Raw genomic sequence first — 20,733 nt, forward strand, 5'->3', positions numbered from 1 at the left:
GCATCAGCAGAAATAAATTGAAAAAAAAACCCAACAAAACCCACTGCTCACATAACACATCAGCTGTTATCATATTTGTTTAAAAGAATATAAATGACAACCACCCTGCAAGAGTCCTTTGAAGAAATACTTATCTAGGGGGAAAAAAGAGCTTTGCTGGGGAGCTTAGGGAATCTTTTGCCCTTTTGCCTTCACCAGGACGTGCAGAGGAGGAATGCTGCAGCTGCTTGTTGAGGAGAGCTGTGGGCTGGTGAATGACAGCTCAGCACCTGCCTGACAGGGGAAGCATTGACAAGGAAAGGTTTAAAGGTTTATTTGCCAGCTGAACTTGCCCAAAGTGTCCCCTGGAGCCCACATTTCAGAATTAATGACTTCTGATACTGCTCATGTGATCACCAGAGGGCCTATAGAAAATATTTTGATGATGAGGGATGCCATTTGTTAAAAGGATGAATATGAAGAGCAGAGGGAGGAGAGCCCAGGACACCCCCAGCACAGAGCAGACCCCTGCCACCCTGTCACCAAGGATGGGACAGTGCAGGGGGCCCACAACAGCACCTGCTCCAGCCCAGCCTGGCTGCTCAGCACCACTGGAAGAATTCCAGCATCCCTGATGAACCTTTAGCTGCTGACTTGAATTATCTTAGCACAGCTCACTGCAGAGAGCTCAGTCAGGTCTCCATGCATGCCCTGGCCTTGCACAGAAAACCATCACCCTAATTGGAGAGGACTGGCAGGCTGTGCTGGGAGCACAGTGCCTGCCCTTCAGTGCAAATCCACTCTGTCCCACCAGGGATGCTCCTCACACATCCACGTCTCGGCTGCCATGGGCCCTGACAGGAGAATTTCAAACAAAGCAGAAATGATGGGTGGCAGCAGGGTAGACCTGAGACAGGAAGGAAATTCATCCACAGAGCCAAAACAGCATTGTGGCATGGGAGGGAGGAAGGTCACACAGCAGGACACAGACAAAAAGCTGTGAAGGACCCCAGAAGTGCAGACAGTCCCAGAAAGGTCCATGTTTTGATGTCCCTTCTGGCAGTCCCCCTATCAAGGTTGCTTGTTATTTCCCTGGATTCTCTCACCATCCACACATTTTCATTCCATTTTTGAGTTTACCACACTCGAGAAGGGAATGACATCTTGCAGCAGTGTCACTGTATTTCTTTTCCTTAAATCAGATTTAACTTGTGTTGCTCTTTAGCAAAATTCATTGTCCTCTTATTCAGTATTACCAGATAAAAAGGACAGAACTGCCTTATCTACAAATTTGGGAGCAATTCCTCATCTGACACAGTATTTGTACAACACTGCCATTTGTCTTTTCCTAGCCTTTTAATCTCAACCTTTTCTATTTCCTCTAAACAGGACCTTTCCAGAAGTGATCTCTCCCCATCCAGCCCCCGTTGAATGGGAACATCCAGCACCACCTGCAGCATTTTGGACAGGGCTGTGACACAGGAATAGGATGTACTTGGTTTTATCCAATCCCTCTGTTCTTTATTTTTATATCAAGTTTTTGCTCTTGGCTTCAGTTCCATATTAAGAGAAACACTGACAACCCATGACTCCCTCTAATGATATCCTAACCACCCTCAAAGTGCCTGCAGGACTCAGAAACAGCTTTCCTATTTTGTCCCTTTTTCCCAGCTCCATTAAAAATATACATTTTAAAAGGTTTAAATTCTTGCTGGCTCATTATCCAGAGCACCCTGTGCTCCAACACCAGTCTGAACAACCCCAGTGACATTCCCATCCCAGTGCCACGACTTTTCTGGCTTCCCACTCCCAACAAAGGGGGAGATGCTTTTCAGGACACACTGTCACTGCAACTGCTCCAGGAAGTGCTTTATCACACATATATTTTAAACTCTTGACAACACTCACACAGAGATAAGGGAACAGGAACTTGGGCCACAGTTTTATAACGTTTTCCCTATTTCTAGTGGTTTATCTCCAGAAAATATCAGTATGTCTCCCAAATCCTTACAAATCAGTGCAGCTGGCAATATCAGCCTCTCCTACCTCAGTCAGTAGTGCCTGCAATGATTCACTCAGAATAATCAGCTCAAAGAGGGAGCCCTTGCTCCAAAAGCCTGTGCCTCCAGCACTCCAACCACCAGGCACCCACCTTTGCAGGGAGACCAGAATTTCTTGGGAGAATGTGCTGCTGTTTACTCAAGGCACCAAGTGTACCTGCACCTGCCACACAATGACCTTTGATGTGCAGAACAGCAGAGTGAGATCCCAAATTTCCATCCTTTCAGAGATTATGTATCACATTTTATCTTCTTTTTTCTTCTGCCAGAGTCGGGATTAGAGATGGTATTTTGTGTTTGGACTCAGATGTTTATTAATTCTGATCTATATTACAGTGAGTTTTACAGCACTTCAAGCTAACAAGCTGAAAATGGTGATGCAACTCTCTCTACAAGGCCCTTTAAGGTTGGACTGTGCAATTAAGAACAGACACCTAAATTATTTTTACTTTTAACCCAACAACCACACACCAGTGACCCACAATGTGGACTTCCTCTATCCAATTCCAAAATACCACCCAGACCCATGAAGAAAGAAACCTCCACCCTAAAACCTCCATCTTGTCTTCTATATATTACTATATTCTAAAACCTCAAATTCCAAATTTTCCACCATGTGATATTCAAACTACTACTACCAGCGACCCCAGTTTTACCATTCAATTTTGGAAGCCTTCTCCGTGGCCTCAGATCAAAAGCAGTGCTTTCCTGTCATCACACAAAGTCTAAAATTCTCAGTATCCAGGGTTCCAACATCAGTGTGGGTGGGAATGAATGTGTGATGAGTGTCACACTGCTGCACCAGCCACCTTGAAGGAAGGTGCTGGTGGCTGCTCCAAGAAGCTGTCACACACCAAGGTCCAGGCAGATCATGCAGTACACAGAAAAGGGGCCTGGGACAGAGAGATACCAAGCACACAGGCAATCCCAGCCAAATCTTTTAAAAGCTCACAGTTGGATCCTGTGATTCTGTATACAGCAGGGAGCAACTGGCCCCTGGCCACCCCGACATCCTGCCCTGAGCAGGAGCAGCACCTGGTGATGTGGTATAATCCCTGGCATGCTGTGAATGCCTATGCTCCCTCTGGATATGGAGGAACTAATCCTTGGAGTGCTTGGTGCAGCTCTGCAAGGAGCAGGACCAGCAGTGCTCATGAGCCAGAGCAATCTGAGGCTGCACTTTGGTGGGGTTTTTTTTTAACAAGCACAGACTGTGCCCACAGAATCTGACATAATTTGAGTTCAGAGATGCAATGAAAAAATAGCACTCCCTTCCCAGAGCTTTTAGACTCAAAAATCTCATCAAAAAGAAATGCAGCTCTATAAATTATGCAGCCCTACCCTGCCTATCACATTCAGCTGATGTGTAGAGTCTCTTCACTTTCTCAGTGGGTTTGAATTACGAGAGTTGGTAAAAATGCTGAGGGCTCCTGCCTCAGGCTGTGGGAGGGCAGCCTGTGCTGGGCAGCTGTCTGAGCTGCTGAATAATCTCATAGCCAAAGACAACCACTGCTTTTGCTGCAAATGCTCCTGGACATAAGGTTACCTGGCTCAGAGGGGTAACACACTCAGACAGGAATATCCCAGCCAAAGCATCCTCCTCACACTGCACAGCAGCTTTCTCTGAAGACACCCCCTGAAGGACACTGGCCCAGAAGCACAGCAGGGAACACCTGTGCCAGTGCTGGGCACTGCCTGTGCTACCTGTGCTCACACACAAGAACAGTGCAGCACTTCTCTCTGTAGGCAGATCTTGGCACAGCATGCAATGAAAGATTTCCAGCATTGCCAGTGTGCTCAATTTAGCAGAGAAGGGAGCTGGGGAGATGGGATTCCTACAGACAAAAATAGAAAGTTTTAAAGCTGCAGCAAAGAGAAAAACTGCTGGAACATGGAGTCCTCCAGCAGCATCCAGCCAAGCAGCAAGAACCAAAAGGAAACCTATAAATAATATAGAGCAGATCTGCTCTGATCCACTAACCTACTTTAGGACAGGTTTACAGTGAAGAATAAAAAGAATTTAAGCTTGATTGTGGTGATTTAGAATGTGTACAGTGTTGATTTATATTCCTTGCCCTGGTTTCTCAGCTGGAATTAAACCAGATAACTGACTCCATGCAAAGGGGAAGCAGTCAGTGTTCTCTGGTTCTGTTTTTGGAGGGGAGAGGGCAGGGAGTGCCTTGCACTGCCAGCTCTGTGTGCTTCTGTGTGCTCTGCTGGTGGCCTGGAGCTGTGCCCTTGGGGCAGGCAAGATCCCAGATGCTGTGACAAAAGCACAGCAGGATTAGAGCACCCTTGTGGGAAAGGAAAGCAAACACATGGATGTCACCATTTATCAGTTTCTCAGAGCTGTCCTGGGACAGCAGCATGTGTAATATTTGTGTTCTGACAGGACACAACATCACACACAACACGGGTGGTTAATTGTCCCTGCAGAATAACTGTTTATGGTTACTGATGGTGGGTGAATGGAGACAGTAAAATGGGCCCAGCTTTCCTACAGGGTGCATGGCAAGACTGTCAGCAAACCCAGGGAACAGTCCTAACTTTACATAAATAATGGTGAGCAGTAATGTCTTTTATATCTAGACTGAATACAGCAAAATTATGACATGTAACTCTGCAAGTGCTGCTGGATTCCTCAGGCAAGAATTCATGGCATGGGACCCCTCAGTTTTGTGTTACAACCTCCTGCCCTCCCCTGTCCTGAGACACCTGAATGAGGTTCCAGAGGCCATTTCATCTCTGGCTAAAGAGTGCTTCAAAGAACATCTCCACACTGCCCAGGGCCTTCTGAGCTTCTCTCTCTCCTTTTTCCACTCATCAGCACCATCTTAATTTCAAGCACACTCTGCTGAGGCAGACAGAGCCATAAATATCTCCTACCCACTGTCCCTGTCTCTGGAGTGCTGTGGCTGGCACAGCCAGGGCAGGCAGCCCTGCTCCTCTCTGGGTGTGTGCTGTGCTTTGCCCAGGGGGTTCAGCAATGCATCCCATGGGTGAGGAGCATCCATCCAGAGCAGGGCTGGGCCAGCATGCATCCACTGCAACAGGAAACCTCAGCATGAAAGGCACTTGCACAGACTTTAAAGACTATTAATTACTGATACTTTCCTGAAAATGCTTTGAAAAATAATTGTGAACATGATTTGGGCTTAATGAGGAAATGTGTTTATGCTTTTGGTACAAGCACAGCCTGGACAGGTGAATTGATATCCTGCAATCTGCTAATTCATTATACCAGACTCTACTCATGTTATTAGTGTCTACTCTTCCTATTTCCCATCTATTTCCATTTCCTTTTGGCCCAAAGGAGATCATCCAGTTTTGCAGGTGTATGTTCCCATTTTGCCAGTGGCAGCAGACCCCACTGTTTGGGTGTGGGGGTTTTGTCAGTGCCACCAGAGCAGCTCTCCCAGTGCCAGTGCCTGTTGTTTAATGAGGAATAAACACCAACCTCCTCCAGGAACCTTTGGTGGTTCCCACCTGCACCAAACCAACCCTGAGACTTCCACTCCTCCACCAGCCACGAGAAGCAGCAGGCAAAGGATCAGGAGCTGCTCTGTCACAGACCACCCCCCCTGCCCCAAAAACTCAAAAACTGCAAAGCACAGCTCAGGGCACCTGGCAGGCAGTGCCTGGGGAAGTCACACACTGCTGCCACCAAGCTCTCATGCACTTCTGCACAAGTAAGCCTGCTGTGTTTTGCCTACATGACATGCAAATTCACACATTTGTGTGGGTAGATAATTTCCATAAAAGATTTCCAGTGATCATACACAAAGTCTGGCACTTCAGAACAGGTTTCTGTCCTGTGTCAGCACCTGAATTTTTTTTTTTTTTGTTGTTTTGTTTGTTTCTTGGGGTTTTTTTTTGGAGGATCTCAGTATGGCACCCACGGCCCACCCTGAGAACAACACAACCCAAACAGCTCCAGCACACCTGAAAGCCAAGCAGCACTTCACAGAAAACAAACAACAAAAAAAAAAAGCTGAATTTTAGCTCTGTGCTCCTGGATTTTTCTGATTAGAGAAGCCCATGCTAAACACTTTTAAAAGCTCTTTTGGCCCCAGGTAATTCCTGGCATAATGTCCTTCCCAGTAAATTGGTTTTGGGGGCGGGGGACTTGGTGCAGACTAATTCCCTGTGTTTTGCTGCCAGGTCTGTGACAAAGAACTGCTCCATTGTTCCAGAATAAGGTAATCTCTTGCTCTCAATCAAACACAAAATCACAAAAATACATTCCCCCCTTAATTCAGTTGAAACCCTGAGCTGTTCCCCAGGTAATTAATAATGTTTGCAAATGTGCCTCCTTTGAAGGAATATTATCGTAGTTTAGGTGACAAGCTCAGACTTGGGATTCCTCTTTATAATTCCTAACATCTACTCAGGTAGCATTAATTGGATTCAAAGTAATTACAAAGGAGTCGGGTTGGCCACTTTATATCCAATTCTTGAAGAAATTTTGCTTTGAGCTGCTGTGAGCTGTGCTGCTGTGTCCCAGCCTCTCCACCTCCAGTGCCCCAGCACCAGCACTGGGCAGGTTGTGCTTGGGCTCAGAGAGCAGAGCAGCTGAATTTACTGATGCAGAGCAGTGTGTAGTGTGGGGTTTGTCACTGCATAAGGAGCAGGAGATGGTGGGTGGGTCATCCCACTGGCACAGAGGGGCTGCACTGGCACTGTGCCACATGTGAGAGAAATCCCTTGGCCCCAAAGCCTCTGTGGACACCCCAGGAACAGATAGGGCTCCAGAAGGAAAAAAAAAACCTAAAAGGGATGCCTGTGTCTGTGCAGTGCTGACCCATCTCCCTGGGCTCAAAGAAGGAAGTTTTATCCTGCACAGACCCACGCATGCAGACAAGAAAACAAACTGAACCCAAGGGCCTGATGGAAGCTTGCCGAGGAAGTGTCTTGAGCAAAAACTGCTGAGAAGTGCCTAACACTGGAAAAACACCAGTGTGATTCACTTATTTCATAATCATTTAGGATATCCAATACATAATTCAACAGGATTTGAGGATCCTGGCTGGAGCCAGGACCAAAGTCTCATAAAACTCTGCTCTAGAATTTCTGAGTGGTTGAACACGTTGGGGGCTTTCTTCCTGCAAAATACAAGCTTTGAATTTAATTTCCCTATGTGTAAACAAGATGCATCATTTTGCTCAGGAGTATTTTCTCTTTAATAATTAGAGACTACTAAACAACAGAGATTATTTTAATATCAATATCAACACAAAGTCCATTTACTCCCAGAGCTGCTGGGCAGGTCATGCTGACAGCCCTGGCTGGGTCCTGGTCCTGAACCTCTTCCAGGAAAGAGAGACTGACCCAGTGCATGGGATGGGGATGAGGGGTGGGAAGAAAGCACAAAGCAATCCTTGAGGAGGCAAGGGCTATTGTGCCAAGAGGGCTCCACACCCAAAGTCAAAACAGCCAAAGTCTCAGGCACACCAACAGCAACTCCAAAGAGCAGAAGGGCTGTCAGGAGGATGAGGAAGAAATGGCTGGGATCAGAAGTTCTAGCAGATCTGCCAGGGATGGAGTAGAGCAATCTGGAAAGGTGCCAGTGGGCTTGCCAGAGCAGAGCCAGAGGCTCAGCAAGGGACCAGGGACACAGAGGTCATGGCAGTGAGACATTAAACCCAAGTATTAAACCCTGTATTAAACCCAAGGAATTGCAAAATGATTTGGTGAGATGTTTGCACCACACCTTTTGTCAAAGCAGAGCAAGTCAAGCTCAGCTCTGAGCCATGTGCTGATGACTTTCAACATTTGGATACACTGACTCTAATAGCAGCACTGCAGTTATCCCTGGGAACATGCAAACAATCCACGTTCTGCAGTGGTTCCCAGTCACATCGTGTGCCTGTGGAGGAGGCATCTGCAGAACCTGCTCTGATAGAGTTAATGGGCTGCTCTGCCAGAGACTATTTAGAATTCCAGGCAGCACCAATTTAGTTTTAATGGCCACAAATTCAATTCCAATGGCTAAAGTATGCAAATAACAAATAAAAGGGAACCACTGCTCCAGCAGCTGCTGGAGAGAAAATGAAGGGGTGCCCAGCTGCCCACCTTGCCCCGAGCTGCTCTCTCCTGAACCATCATCTCCAGCAGAAGCAGCCCAGAGGCTGCAGGGGCAGCTGGCAGGGACAGGGCTCACCCCCCTACCTCCAGCTGATGTATTTATTTGCCAATGAGTGCAGAAATGACACTAAAGGGCCCTCAATAATACCAAGCCTCATTAAATTTTAATCAGGGCAGCCTCACACTCCCTCTTCAAACACCAAGGCTTTGCAAGGGAGGGGATCCAATGCAGAGCCTCCAATGGGGCAGGGGAACATCTTGGGAGAGCCTCCCCAAAGCACCAGCACTGTTTGCCCACCAGCCCTGGAGCAGACAGGCTGCTGCTGTGACATGTGGCACTGGCTTCACTCTGACCCCACTGCCCCATCACACCACTGCCCCTCCTCTCAGGGGATCCCACACTGGTGGCAGGTCTGTCCTACAGGAACCAGCAGAATTGGATTTGTGCTTTGAGCAACACCATAAAGGGCTTTGGCTTCAAGCTTGAGTTCTGAGCTGCAGCTGGGGCAGAATTTATCAACATAACATGTGGTCACCTCTGTACAACTCAGGAACAGCTCTGTCACCAATGTCTTTCCACCTGGGAGCCACTGGCACTGGGATTCACTCATGGGTAAGCAGCTTACATTCATCTGTACACATTTCTGCCTTTAACCCAAGGGCTGGAAACACCTGAGAATAAAGAGGTGTGTGAGTAAAGAATCCTTTCCTTGCTAAATATCATATTGGCACAGCATGGTGGATGCAACACAGTCAGTGACTCACACTCTTGAAGGTGGTTTCATTGCTTGTCATAGGAAGGAGGTAAAAAATAAAAAACGTCAGAGACAATTAACAAGCTGAGAACAGACCAGAGGAACAAACACCTGGCACATCCCAAGCTATTCTTCAGGTAAGCCCAGGTTGGGCACCAGAAAGGAGCTGGAAAAGGCCAAGTCTCAGGTTTGCCATAGCACAGCATATCAGAGTGGCTGAGGAAACCTGTCAGGAGTTCCATGGTACCAACCAATGACCAAGTTTCCCCAACCTGGGGTCCCCTTTTTTACTCAGCTGCTACAGAAGCTGAACTCAGATTGAGTTATGTCACCCAGCTACACAGGAAAAGTGCTGAATTTAACAGCTTAGTAACTTTACACACTCAAACCAGGGCAAAATACCATAAAACATACTGAACAGTGGCTGCCTAATGTAGATTTCTTTCTTAAAAATGGCTAAGGCAGCAGAAACTAAGAAGGCAATCACCAAGAGTTTATGTCCTCTGTAGCTGTGGCAGATCTGGTCCCTCTTTGCAACATCATCTCTGCAGCCTCTCCTGAGATCACAGTGGCTGCAGGGACACCAGAGGGAAACCAGATGTCAGCAGCTGGGAAACAGAGAAGCCTAGTTTTATCCAGGGGAACTGAAGATGCTTCTCCCTGTTAATCATTTCAACCTGTGTTCACCAGGAAAAGGCTGCAGCAATTCCCTGACTCCCATTCTCTTCCTGCACTGACTGCTTGCTTCCCAGCCATGGCAGTGAAAGACTGGCCAGGGCATTGGGATTCTGGAAATGCCAGCCCTGCTCAGCACCTGTGGGCACCCCCTGCTCCATCCCAGGCAGCACCACTCACCACTGACCACCTGGGCCAAGCTATTCCTCCTCTGAACAGATTTACTCCTTGACAAAGGCTCATTATGTCACCAGAGCAGCACCAGAAAAAACACTGAGGGATGAAGGACTCTGCAAGGACACCCTCAGAGTGCTCACAGGAGCTGCCAGCCCAGGAAGGAGACAGCAGGGTGACATGCCACTGGCATGAAGAAGGGATGCAAGAATCTGCAGCACAGGGCTGAGCATATCCTGCCCCAGACCTGAGACTTCCATGGGCTCTGCAGCTCTGCCATGCAAAAAGCTGCTGGTTGCAGCACAGATGCACCCTTGACTCCAGAGTGCCACTGCAGGGAAAAGGGCACAAACAGTGCACAGTGGCTGCTGTGACACTGTCCCCAGCAGTGTCCCCAGTGCTGCAGTGCCACTCCAAGGGCCAAGCACAGGTGAGACACAGCCCCTCTGCCCAGGGAGAGCAGCACCTGCAGGCACAGGGTGGGGCACGCTGCCAAGCCCAGCACCCTCCTGCTCCAAAAATCCTCCTCGCCCTGCCAAGAAGCAAGGACTCCTGGAAGGATTTTTCCAGCAATTGCCTCAGCAGACGTAGAAGGCATTAATATTTCTGTCTGCTCCCTGCAGGTGCACTGAGCCCTGTGCTGCCCATATGCTGCACTGCTCCCATCAGAGGAACATCAGCATTCTCCTGCCACAGCTCACAGTCGCTCTCACGTGTTTCTAGATGGGGTTTTCCCTTAAAAAAAAAAGAATTCAAAGTGGGAAGCGGTTTCTAGGAATCTCTCCAGTTTGGCACTGAAGGGCTGGCACTGAGGGCCCACAGCTCCAGCAAGCAGGAGCCTGCATCATGCTGCCTTCACTAGCTCCAGACCCAGCAATGCCCCAGCTGCTGTGCTGCAGCTGCCAGCCCAGGGCTGCCTCCTTCCCTGGCCCTTCTCCTTGGCCTGGCTGTACCTGACTCTGGATGTCAGCACAAGCTCTCAGAGAAGGAGCCACAGGTAAGGATCAGGCTCTGGTAGCAGCAGGAAAAATGAGTTTCTTCCTTCTGCTCTGGGAACAGCAGCCAACACTTCCTGGACCTCAGCTGCTGTAAATACTTATAGTGGGATTCACACACATTTACAGTAGCACAACAGAAATGGAAATTGGGGTGAAATATTGAGATGATGTACAGGAAGCCTGGGACCTCTTCCTCCAGACACAAGAACCAGTGCAGGTGTTCCTTAGCCCACTCAATCCAAGCTGTGCTGTGCACCACATGCAGACACCCCCTTCTGTCCCCTGTGACCTCAGCAGAGCCCTCCAGCACACTCAGACTCCACACTGGAGGAATTCCAGCAGCAGCTGCAGCTGGACCTGTGCAGGACCTGCCAGGCACCCAGCACACCTCACCTGCCTTCTGCCAGCAACAGGGGGGCACCCTTGGCCTGTCCCTTGTGCCCAGTTAGCCAGGACACAATGAATGTGTTCTCTTTTACAAGTAAGGATAACAATTTGAGAGGTGCAAAGAGCTTTCCAAGTCAGGAAATTGAATCTTATTCAAATTCAACAAAGACAATGGGTGCAGAGGAAATGCACATCATCAGGGCACAGAGAATGGGCTGGGTGAGCCTGATCAATGGCTGCACTTACTGCAGCTGAAAAAAGGAGAGACTGGCTCTTTTCAAACCTTGGGCTGCACAATATAATTTTAACACCATAGGATTATCACAATCAGACGTTTTTCAAAGACTGTATCTTGAGTACATTATATCAGTGATTTCAGTTTAAATCTGAATTCACAATATGATTTCTATTTATAGGCTCACATTCTATTTTTGAGAAAAAGAGGAGTTTATTTCAAAAGTAATACATAGTGTGATGAAAGATGGTATTTCCAGAAGAATTAATCTCTAAAACGATGAGCACTGTTCACCTGAAATGTAATTTTATAATTAATTGCTGCAATATTGCCTTCCAATGGCAGAAGACCTCTTTAAAAAGTCTCTTCAAATTAGGGCAGTAACTCTGGACTTTTTATTGTAACACATCTAATTTTGGAAAGCACCAACTACACCAGCAAATGCTAATACAGCAAGGAACAATAACATGTGAATTCTCCCCAGAAACAAAGTGCCCAGGAAAGCAGGAGGTCAATGCTCAAAGCATGGCTGAGAAGGCAAACTGAGAGGAAGGATCCAAAAACTCAGCAGTGTGCAAAGCTCCATCTCCTGTCCCAGGGATTCTGAGCAAAGGGCTCATCACACATCTGCTCATCTTCATCAGACAGGGAAGCACACCCAGCATTCCTCCCCTCCAGTGCTTCCCCAGCAAAGGCACCTCACTCCTTTGCACTGGAGACTGCTGTCCCCTTGGCTCTGGGGGGATATGACAGTGATATTTCACCTATTTCCTCATACTGGAAGCATGACCCCTCTCTCCTGGCTGCACAGCCTCAGTCCCTCAGCCAGGACAGGGTCAGTGCTGCATGTGGCAGCAGTCACTTGGGGCATCACATTTTCACACAGACCACAAGGAGTAAATAGAAGAAAAATCAGCTACTGCTAATTACATCTTGACGTTTTCACCTTCAAGCTTTTAAATCACAAGTGACATTTCCAAATCAATCCTATTCTTTTTTGGAGAGTTTAACAAGAAACATTCAGTCTCCAAGAGCACTTGGATTTATTTCTTCAGTAATTTGACAAGAACCCATTAAAATCTACTGGAGGTTGTTTTACCCCCCCATAGAGAGAGTTTAGTCCAAGGGCTTTTTCACAGTTGCCTTTTGGTAAAAAATGGAAATAGAAACTCATTGTAATAGGGCAAGTATTGGTAATGAGCAACTCCAAAATGCTAATCCAAGAATCCTTTCCATTCTGCACCTGATGCTGAGCACCTGTAGCAGCTTCAGCCCAGGCTGCAGTGAAAGCACCTGACCTGTTTCCTGGGGTGAGTCCTAAACTGGGAATGCCTTCCTTGTCAGCCTAAGAGGACAGTAACCTCTGGCTCCCAGGTTTTCTCCTGTCAAGAAGGGAAATGTTCCATTCCCCAGCAGGTTAAAGATGCTTCCCATCATGTCCTGCTGCAGCTTTTCCACTGGTGTTTGACTCAATGCTGCACACTTCATTTACAATTCAGCTTTACAGAGCAGGGCTTAACTAAGGTTGATTAGCACCAATTTGGGCCTGCAGCTGAAAAAAACAACCATCTCCAGAAAAGGGGCAAACCTTTTCTAAAAGATCTTCTGATTAGCAATATTTACCAGAGAAAATAATTGGGAGATGTGCTGGTTTTGCAACACCCTGAGTCTACAAGGAGATCAAAGTGCAGATACAGTCACCAACCATCAGCTGATTGGGAGCTTTCTTTAATTGCTGCCAGTGGATCCCCAGCAATTAATTCCTTATCATGATGCCCCCAGCTTTGTGCCTAGCCAAAGAACATACAAAGTGAGTGTCAGCCACAGGATAATTATGGGATGAAACAGGCACCACTCTTCCTGCTCTGAGCTGTGGCACCCTTCAGCAGGAACAGCCTGTGTCGAGTCAGCTTCATTAGGTATTGTCTAGAGCCCCAATCCTCATTTGTTTGCATCAATAATACATTCAAAGGGTTTATCTAACTTGCAAATGTGAATTCATTTATTGGTCCCATAAGCAAGAAAGAGCTGTGACCAGAGGAGTGTTTCATGTTACAGGTTGGGCACTAAACTGGAATGGCTTGCTGGAATTTAAACTATTACACCCTAACATAAATGTTTATATTAGTGTGATTTCCCTGTGTACATTGTAATAATGATTTTTGCCATAATATTGCCTGCAATTTTAAAGACACATATTCCTTATAAGAGTGGTGCAAACATGTGACTATTGAGAGATTTGTTTCTACAGAATTAACTTAGAAATAAAGTTAAGCAACAGAGTCAATAGAGTGCAATTTGCAGAGGATTGGCAAACCACCTGTGTTGACCCTCAATTCCTCCTCAGAGTACCACTATTTTTCTACACAGCAAATTTCAATTACAGTTGCCTTTTCTGATCTCACTTTTTACAATGACACATCCAACTTTAGTATTCCTAGTCAGTAAAGATGGTCCTCCCTGCATTTTCTGCCCTGGCTGTGCAGTATGAAGCAATACTGAATGCTGCTGTGGTCCCACATCCTGGATTTTCTTCTTGCTATGTTGCTGAAAACTGGTGCAAGGATGCAGCAAACCCTCACAAAGATGGAAAAAGCCTAGAGAGAAAAAAAACATCTGGAAGTGGTAAGATTCAGATTCTGCTGTTAACTGGGATTACCTCCTATAAAAACTACCTAAAAATAGTGACAAATCTGTCTGAAATGGCCACCACCTACAGCAAAATCTGCCTGCCATTGCCATGGCTGTCACCAGCTTTGAGGAGCTTCTGAAAGCTTTTTTATAGCAATGAGACTTAAATGAAGATGGCAGGGCAATAATCTGCCATAACAACATGCTCAGAGGTTTCTGCCATTCACTGGGACATGGGGAAGCTCAGGGATTTTCTGTCAGAAGGGTCAAAGTCCTTCAGGCCTTACTGGCTGCACACTGAAGAAAATCAAGACCTGCCATTTGCTTTAAGGAAAATGAACAGAGGAAGTGGGGGCTAAGAGAAGATAAATTTCTTTGACAATTCATGCATCACTGTGATGGCAGTCCCTGTGTCAGCAGAGCTTTCTTCAACACCTGCTTGGAGGGGGCTCAGCCAGTTCAGTCTTGTTGGATTGAAAATTAATGCTCTGAACTGGACAGCAGAGCAAACCAAAAGCAGTGGCAGAGCCTGTGCTGGTGGGAGCCCATCAGCCACATGTGCTGAGCAGAATTTTGATGTGATTCTCACTAAAGGGAGCACCAGTCAATTTCTTCCTTAAGGGAATTAAAAAGTGATTTGGCTCAGGGCAAGGTGTCCAGCTTTGTGCTCCCCAGCTGCTGGAGTGGACTGTCCTGGAGTGGGTCTGGGTGCCAGTGCTGGACACCTGCACACCCCAGGGTCACCTGAGAGATGCACCCATGGCAGCAGGACCCTGAGCCTCTGGAAATGCTGACTCTCACTCTTACCCACTACTTACCTCATCCAGGCAGCGATGCATTTGGGACTTTGGAATGAATTCTGATGATATTTCTGAATAATTATGAGAATCAGCTGAAGTATGGATTTAAAAAGAGGCTCCCCAAATTCAAATGAATCCCCAAAAAGATGGAGCAATAGCTCAATGCAGAGACAGAGCAAACTTTGCCTCCTCTATCTCCCCTTCTCCCACCATTTCAAACCCTTTGATTTCCCTCCAGGCTTCCAGCACATCAAACATTAAAGGACTAACGTTATTTTGAGCACACAACAACCCTAAAGTTCAAGATATTCTGCAGATGGATTTTAAAATCTTTTAATCCATTGTGAAGCCAAAATCCTGCCGTAAACACTCTCTGGCATGCTCCAGTTAGCTGCTCATGCAGAGAGAAAAAAAGCCTTTCCAGCTTACTCTGCAGATGACCTTGCAGTCCCCCCATCCCATGTTTCATGAACCTCAGGGGACCAGCGAGGAATCAGATAAAAGGATTTCATTTATTTTTGTTGGCATTGTTTTATGAAGCTTTCATTTTATCGACACCTTAACTTCAAACCATTTTCAAACACCCAGCTAGGCACCAGAGATCAGCAGATATTCAAGGGACATGCTGAAGGTGTCTTGTCTTTGTTCCCATCAACTCTTCCTGTGCAGGGAACTCTATCTTGCACGTGTGCTGAGCTTTAACCTAAATACTGGTGGCCCCATGTTGCTGCTCTCCTGCTGTGCTGCCCACGCCAGTGACACCCTTTGCTGAGGAATGAGCCATGCTGGATAGCTAATTAAAGATCTGCAATTAAGCCTCACATGGTCCTGAAAGCTGTTTCATCACAAGGCTAAACTCTGACCTCATTTCCCCAGCAGAAGTCATAGCAAAAATTGTATCAGATGCTTTTGCCCAGCTTTCCAGATAAGTAGATGGTATTTCCTAACATGTTGCATGCTCACACATGTAGTAATTTTCCTGTTTTTTCCAGGCAGGGAAAATGGAGGATGCATGGTTGGTACTGCTGGAAATGGAAGGCAGCTGTTTTCCCAGGGGCTAGAGATGCTGAGGATGCTGAGTGTGTGGGGGTGGTTACTGGCTACCTGCTTCCCACACACAGTATGCAAACACTTCATTTAACAGGCTCATACATCACCAGTCTCCCAAGCTCCTGCTGAGCATCCTCTGATCTGCTCTCCTCTGCATGACAGGAACACGTGGATCTCTCTGGAAGCCAGGCAGGAGGTAAATTCATGACCTCTTGGCTTCAGGAAAGGGAATGATTTTGTGTGGCACACCTCCCTACAGCACACCCCTTGCTGCCACAATCAGAGATCTTTATCTTTCTTTGCCCCCAACAGACTGATTTCCCAATTACCAATACACTGCCAATCATTCAGACCAGTTAAATTCAACAAGGAAATACAAACGTTTTTAAAAATATCAGGTTCTTTTAACACCCCATCTCCTTCAAATACAAAACCATAAAGGCAAAGTGCTTCTGGGGCACCTGCTGCTGCTGCAGCACCTGCCCTCCTCAGCCCCTCAACCCTCCCCTGGGGCTGACACCAGGCTCCATTGATGCCTTAAGTTTTAGCTTTTATATTTTTCAGATTTTGTACTACCTTAGGATGTGACTCTGAACTTCACAGTTTAGTCAGACAAAACAACCCTTTTCCAGCCTGAGAACCAAGGACACTATTGCAGCTTCAGGCCCAAAGAGTGTCAACAACAGCAAATTGAGGAGAGCAATCTGGGAGCTGTAATTGGACAATTAACCCCAATATGGAAATGGAGCAAAACTTATAAAGTGTGAAAATTCGTGACCCATTGTCCATCTTGGGTGTAGCCAAGGCTGGGCTCTTGTACTGCCCAAGGTGAATCCTTTAAAGGCCTTTTAATAAATCCTTGTTTTATCCCTTTAACACTGTCCAGCCTCTGTTCCAGCTCAGCCTCTCAAGGCATCACCATGGGTGTGGTGTCCTCCCCTTGCTGGCAGCCCCAGCCCCAGCCCTGCCTGTGACAGGCTCAGCTGGGGCTGCCTCCTCTGCCACTGTGTCCCCCTCTATACAGAGACCCCCATGCTGGGTCTCACAGTTTCCTGCTTTTTATTCACAGTTCAGCTGGCCATGCTCCTCCCCAGCAACTCTGCATGTGTCTGTCTGTGCAGCCACATCTGCCCTGTGCTTCTTCCACCTTTGGACAGCACCCTCAGAGTTTTCTGAGATCCATCAGAAAAAAACAGAATGCTGAGCTTTGCTCCAAAAAACCATCCAAGCCTTCTTAGAACTATATTCAAGTCCAGAAAGCTCCAGCTGAAACTCATACACAGCAAAATGCATTGGGTTTATCCTTGTTCCTAATGGGTATTTAGCCATTTAATAAATACAGTTGCTACTCAATGAAGTTATTGAAGCCTGAGGCATCTGGGAGCTCTTCCTGCAAATCTGGGACAAGGAGAATGAGAGGCCTGGCAAAGGATGTCTGCTGGGAGGTTGGGTCTGCTACAAACCAGGCAGTGAGGGTCCAGGGAAGGGCTCTCCTTACCTTGCACTTGACCCTCACACCCTCCCTGTCACTGTGTCACACATCAGTGCCAAAATAGCATCAGGAGAGTGCTCAGATAATGGTGCATTTACAATTATAATTGCTCATGTCCAGGAGTAATCCAGTTTAAGCCCTTTACCGTCTCAAATATTTAGAGAAATCCTGCCAGCTGCCTGGAGGGGAGAAAGTTAGGAGCCTTGGGAGAGCACAACAGATTTTCATCTTTCCAGCCCTGACAGCCTTTCACACATAAATATCCTCTCAGCTCTGCTTCCCCCCTCTTCATGACAGAGCCACTGTCCTGCCTGCTGACTGGCAGTCCCAAGTCTCATTGCCTCCCAAATCTGGCCCCCACCTCACTGAGCCCAAACCACCACAGCAGCATCCTCCAGGGAGAGGTTTCCATTTGGCCAGGATATGCACTTTTACTTTTTTTTTTTTTTTTTTTTTTTTTTTTTTTTTTTCTTTTCAGAATTAGGCAGCATGTGTGCATCTCCTGGACTCCTTGATGCCTCAAATCCATCCCCACCTCCACCACCATCCCAGATGTGCAATTCCAGAAGTTTTCCTTCTTTCACAAAGGCCCCTCCTGCCATGCAGGTTCTGAAAGCTGCAGAGCTCATCCTGTGAATTTCTGTCTTTTCCTGTTTTACTAGTTTTTAAGGCCAGGGAACAGCAATGCTCACACCAATCCTGTTGCCCAGCAGGTTACACAGAGGGAGTATTCCAGTCCTCAGCAGGGACCCTGGCTGAGCAGGACCCCCATTTCCCCAAACACAGCACAGTCCAGAGGGACAGTCCCAGAACAGCTCTCACTCTCTTGGTAACCACATTCACCATTCACACAGCAAACACGTGCAAGTTTTCATTTTGCTGACTTGGGCCCTGTGAGGTCTGTCTCTTGTTGAGCTTTTATCTGCTGCAACTGCCTCAATGCAAGTGAAGTTAATAGGCTGTGACCAAACCACTGTGTGGCTGCCTCTGTGAGCTGCTCTGTCCTCTCACTAGAAACTCTTCTCTAAACCTCTGTCATTTCCCACCTGTAAAGCAAAAGGACCATGGTGGCTGCCACTGCTCATTACAGAACTGAACATTGTCCCCATGTCCCCACATTTGGACATTCATTACCCTGCAAGCCTTCTTCCCTCACCTCCTTTTCATGCAAAAGCTTGCTTTTCAACTCCAACATGTACTGACAGCTCTGCCCATCTCTAATCACCATGTTCAGATTCATTTCTGTGACCAATGGTCATCAATATTTATTACCCTGCAAAACTTCACAAATCAAAGTGGTGATGAAACTTGCAGGTAATGATTTTATAATTCCTTTCAGACGATTGATAAAATATTGAATACTACTCCAAAGCAAGCTCAAAGGGACACTGCCAGAACTGCCATGACAAACTGAGAAGTTTCCCATTAGCAAGGAAGTGACAAGATCCACAAGTGGCTACTGGAAGCCACAGCCAATTGTCCTTGCACTATGTTCATGGCAAAGAAAACCACGGCTCCAAATCCAATGCTTAATCCTCTCCCAGGTTCCCAGCAGGACAGGCCTGTGTGTGAGGCATGAATGTCACACCCAGACACTGACAGTGACACTCTTGACAAGTGACAGGACAGTCTCTACAAGGAGCAACAGATGCTCTTGCAGACAGTAACTCCTGAGGGGTGGCAGAGGAGATCATGGATATTCTCCACCTTTGAATCCATGCAAGGGATGCTCAATGAGGCCTGAGGCTCCTTCCAAGGACTTCCCCATGTTCCTGCAGTGTGCCCACCCCAGGGTCCAGGCAGACCTGGGCAGGACAGCTGTGAGAGGGTTTTTAGCACTGCAGCTGGACACAAGCACAATATTGAAAAATACATTTCTATATACATCACTAAAATGACATTCAGCATTCCTCTGCTTTGCATCACAACTCCCAGTCATCAGAGCACCAGCAACTCCCTGGTACAGGGGATTAGATTAAAAAATTATCATACTGGCTTCCTACACTTTCTCCATTTGCTGTCTAATGCTATTCTGGAGCCCAACAGGATGGAAAACTTTTGCATCTGATGAATGCAGACAGGCTGATATTAAGAACTGTGGCACTTTTGTCAGCAAGAAACCATCAGGCCATCAATGCAATATTAAAGAGAGAACACTTGGAGCTCTCCTGAGCTTTTGTGTGAGCACAACCATGGAAGAGTGAATTGCCCCATCAATATTGCACTGCCAAAGAGATCCATTCATCACTGCTGCTTCAGACTGGTAGGATGGAGTACTGTTGAGAACACAGGTCTTGTCAACTTGCAAATCTCAGACTCAGTCACAGAATAGTTTGGGTTGGGAGTGGCCTCTGGACATCTTCCCATCCAACCCCCCTGCCAATGCAGGGTCACCTGGAGCTGGTGACACAGGAAAGCATCCAGGTGGGTTGGGAATGTCTCCAGACAGGGAGACTCCACACCCTCCCTGGAAAGCTGCTCCAGTGCTCTGCCACCCTCCATGGAAAGGAATTCTTCCTCATGTTGAGGTGAACTTCTTGTATTTTAATTTATGGCTGTTACTCCTTGTCCTGTCACTGAGCACCATTGAAAGCAGACTGACACCATTCTTTGACATCCACCTTTGAGACATTTATGCTCATTAATGTGATACCCTCTCAGTCTTCTCTTCTCTAGACTAAACAGATTCCTAAGTCTCATGTCATAAGAGAGATGCTCCAGACCCCTCTCATCCCTATCAGTGTCTGCCATCAGCCATGGTGATACAAGCTGTCAGCACCAAGGAAGCTCTCTTGAATCTTTTCTCATCTCCCACTTTATTGAAGATGCTTTCTTCACAATGAAGTTGCACATTTTTTTTACAGCAGTGGTAGCAAAGCATCCCAAACTAAGTGAAATGTCTTGGGGAAAGGATGTGCAGTCTGTGCATCAGAGGGAGCAGCCATCTGCTCCTCCCCTTGCCATGGCAGTTGTTTTCACCAGGAAAATAACATTTGAGGTGCTGGCTCTGTGTGTGATGTAAGGGAAGTGGGGAGAAGCATTCATCAGCAAAACCCAGAACAGCCAGAAACATGGTGGGTTTGTCAGATGGGTCTGGTGAGCTGAACTCACACCTCTCTCAGCAGACATTTATCTAAGTCAAACATAACAGGTTGCCATGCAATGGGAAAAGGAGAACACTACATTCCACTCATTCCTGGTGTGTTGCCAGGTGTGTGCTGGCACTGCTGGGGGAGAAGGGGCAGCAGGGAAGGTGCTCCATGGTAATAGGCTCCAAAGGGACCAGAAGGCATGGCACAGAGAGAGAGCCACTCCTCATCCTGGTGCACCTTCTGCTTCCTAGCAGGATGATGAAGAGCTTGCATACCTATAGCTGGCTGAGATGTTGCTGCAATAAGAAGATCCTATGACTG

At 47.0% G+C, this 20,733-nt stretch overlaps 2 protein-coding genes and 1 long non-coding RNA gene across 13 annotated transcripts in view; 1 reads left to right on the forward strand and 2 right to left on the reverse strand.

Annotated features, from left to right (window-relative positions):
• SLC45A1 (solute carrier family 45 member 1) overlaps positions 1-20,733 on the reverse strand; it is a 367,325-nt gene that overhangs the window by 217,664 nt on the left and 128,928 nt on the right. The window lies entirely within an intron of this gene.
• Positions 1-20,733, reverse strand: part of CAMTA1 (calmodulin binding transcription activator 1) — a 235,628-nt gene that overhangs the window by 72,447 nt on the left and 142,448 nt on the right. The window lies entirely within an intron of this gene.
• LOC306812168 lies at positions 13,864-15,599 on the forward strand. Its single transcript, XR_013776812.1, has 2 exons — positions 13,864-13,972; positions 15,448-15,599. It is a non-coding gene; the product is annotated as an uncharacterized lncRNA (long non-coding RNA).

The sequence above is a fragment of the Erithacus rubecula genome (assembly GCF_903797595.1).
Source record: "Erithacus rubecula genome assembly, chromosome: 24".
Taxonomy (NCBI): Eukaryota; Metazoa; Chordata; class Aves; order Passeriformes; family Muscicapidae; genus Erithacus; species Erithacus rubecula.